This window comes from Mirounga leonina, unplaced genomic scaffold (genome assembly GCF_011800145.1).
Source record: "Mirounga leonina isolate KUSES-001 unplaced genomic scaffold, KU_Mleo_1.0 Mir_98, whole genome shotgun sequence".
Lineage (NCBI taxonomy): Eukaryota > Metazoa > Chordata > Mammalia > Carnivora > Phocidae > Mirounga > Mirounga leonina.
The window spans coordinates 7644976-7648507 of NW_023270921.1; positions in this window are offsets into that span (position 1 = coordinate 7644976).

Genomic DNA, 3532 nt, shown 5'->3' on the forward strand with positions numbered 1-3532 from the left:
AAGGGAGGCCGGAGATAATAAGAATCCCTTACATTCCTGCCGGCTATTGAGCTCTCACAACTTTTCATTTATATCACCTAATTTGATCCTCTCAGCAATCCTGTGAGCCAGGCAGGATAGGGAGTTTTTTTTTTTTAGCGAGGTAAACTGAGTCACTGGGGAATCCTGTATGTCAAATCACAACAAAACCATTTGTGCATGCATTCATTCAGCAGATATTTCTTGGGTAGCTACTCAGCTACTGCTGAGCCCACATTAGGCATGGAGAAAGAGAACAGACACCAACTCCTGGAGTGGAGAAGACCAGCATCAGCACGTAAATAGGAAATTAAAATAGAGTATGGTGAGCACAAGGACAGAAACATGCCAGGAAATTAAATGGGGAAGGGGAATACCCAGTGTGGCCTGAGGGGGAGTGGTATCAGGGAAGGCTTCTGGAGGAGGTGATGCCTGAGATTTGAAGGCTGTAGAGGTATAATCCAGGTGAAGGGGTTGGGGAGACAGCACAAGCAAAAGCATGGCCTGGAGAAATGGTTTGAGAATAGAAACCCAGGAATGAGAAGTCAAAGAGATCACACAACTTCGATTTAAAAGTACCCCGTATGCATTGCTAATGACCTTGATGTTATCCTCTGGTCAATGGGGCAGGGAGTGGGGGCAGGGCCATTGAAGGTGTTTAGGTAAGGGGATAACAGGCCTAGTGCCGCTTGGGCTAGAGGAGCGATCTTTATTTTCTGGTACAACACGCTGGTGCTCCAACTCCATCTCTTTACAACTAAGGCTACTTGTTCAGTCCTCAGCACTAGCCTAAGCCTTCCTCAGGCCCCTGGAACCCCCCGGCCTCTAGTCAGAGAACCCGGGGTGAGCCCAGGTAGAAGACAAAGTCTCTAAGACCCTGTATCCTCCCTCTGATCTTATGCCTTGGTTCTACTTATAGGACCATTGTCTTCTCGGGAGCCTCAGCTCAGCCCTTAGCAGAGCCCTCTTGTGCGCCCAGTCCTTCTCCTGCATCCGCTCTGAGGCTCTACTTTGACACCTCCCTTTCCTTTAGCTCCAGGGGTGCAAGGCCTGGAGCAAGGAGGCTTGCATCTGACCAGCCTGGACTCTATACCTTTTGCACATTCCCCCTTCTCTGACTTTCTGGTTTACGCACAAATCTAGCTCCTCTAAAAACCCCTGAGCTTGGGATATGCTGATTGTGCTCTGTTGTGAAGAATGTGAGCTGCTCTTGGGTCTTAACGATTACTAACGGTACAGCCTTATGAAACCTCTACAAGCCTCATTTCCTCATTTGTAAATTGGAATATTATTAATACCTACATGAGATGATTGCTGTGAGGTTTAAATGAGATACTGCATGAGAAGCGCTCACAAAGTACTTAACACAATAAATATTCAATAAATCATTGTGGGTTTTTTTTTTTCATTATTATTGTACTGATTTTATAGGGCGTCTGACTCAGGCAGTAAGGAAAATGGAGCAGTGATCAGTCTCTCTTATGGCAGCAAGGCAAATACCATTTAATTCATCCGAAGGGGCTTTTAGGTAGGTAGAAGGGAAGGTGGGACAGCTTCAGAAAGAGGGGCGTGGATGTCATTTGTCAGATAACCTGGGCTCTGATCTACCTTGGCCACTGACTTTGACCTGCGCTACACAAAGCTTCCCCCACCCCCGCCGCCATTTCTTTCTCCTATAAATGAATGGAATAGTACTAGCTGAACCTCCCTGCTCTCCTAGTCAGTGACTCCGCTACTGGAGTCTACACCAAGTCTACTTTCGCCTTCTGCAAGGTCTGGAGACATTCAGGGCTGAGATGTGTGGGATCTGCAGTGTCCACCTGCCATTGCCCTGGGAAAGGAGCTGATGTGTCCATTGCCTGTCAGTCAGATACCGGCCCTTTGTCCCTAAGCTGGTGACCCCTGTGCTGTCACTGGAGGCTGGCACTGGGGGTCTGGCTCTGTGGTCCTTTTTTGCAGTCCCAGATACTTTTCTCAAGCTCCAGACCAATCTGGGACATTTGCCATAAGTTTTGCTGGACTCAACACTCTTGTTCCTACTTTAGCTCCTTAGAGGGATTTTACGCCTGATCAGCCAGCAGTTGGCAGGGGCAGAAGATGGTCCAGGGTAGGGACCCAAAGAGGGAGATGGCAAAGAAGTTGGGGCTAAGTAAGTGCTGGATGGATGAATGGTGGGGTGGAGAGAGGTAAGGGAGAGGCAGTGGGGAAGACCAGCACCAATGCCTTTAACTGCAAGGCAATGAATAAATATGTGCTAAGTCAGTATTAAAAGAAGTCAGAAGAGAAAAAAGAAGATGGAAGACTATAAAGAGAAAATAGAGTTGGGGCAGAGGAGAAAAAGATTGGAGAGAAAGAAATACAAAGAAAGAAAGGAGGACAAAGAGAATGATGTTAATAGGAGAGGAGGGGGAGGGAGGGGCGGGAGGGAAGAATAAAGGTAGATTTGGTAGACAATAGAATGAAAGACATAGACAAACTCTGGGAAGTCTCCTGCCTGTGGTTTCTTTCAGACCTTTCTCTAAAGCTGCTTGAAGTTCCAACACTGGAATTAGAAAGTGTGTGTGTGTGTGTGTGTGCGTATGTGTGCGTATAAGCACTGCCCTCTATTAAAATCCAGAATTTATTGAGCTGGGACAAAACAAGAAGCTGCTCTCCATCAATCCTTCTCAGAACCCAGCTGAGAGCAAGGTTGGGATGGAGGTGCCCAGGAAAAGATAAGTAAGCAAGCCTAGGCTGACTCTGGCCTGCACGGCAAGGGCAGTGATGGGAAAGGTGAGCCCAGCAGAGAACTAGGCCCTTCAACCAGGAGGTGGGGACTTCAGAAGATTCTTGTATGTGTGAGGCCCTCTGACTTCTGCCCATTCCTAAGAGCTGTAGTGTGTTGGAACTGGAGCCCCAGAGATCATTTAGCCTAGAAGTCTGAGACAAGATGGCATCGCTAAAGTTGGGGAAATGCATTTCTGGTTCAAACTCCTCAAATACAGATAGGTAAACAGGGCCCAGGGAAGGGTAATGGCTGGCTCAAAACCAGGGGCAGAACTGGACTGGAAACCCAGGTATCCTCCTTCTTACTCTCTGTGCTTTCTACCTGCCTGTACTGCTTCCATAATCCTCCTCTGATAATCCTTCTTAAAGTCCCCAGAAATTGATCTGTTAACTAGGGGTCTGCTTGACAAATTCTAAACCTCCTACTGCTTCCTTTCAAGGATGAAAATAATGTATTTGCGTCATGATTACTTGTCATGGTAGCTAGCTTGGAACTATACAGCTATTAGACATGGTGTGATTGCTGTGGGTGTCCTTGATTTATAGAATGAGTAAATGTTGAGAAAAGTGGCATATAAATCAAATTTGTACAAATCAAATTCCATTTTTCTATTGATTTACTTTATCTCGGAGGTGTTTTATCTTAGTTTTGAACTCTTTTTAGTTGGTAATTGCTCCAAGACTTTTCCTTCCTTCCTTCCTTCCTTCCTTCCTTCCTTCCTTCCTTCCTTCCTTCCTTCCTTCCTTC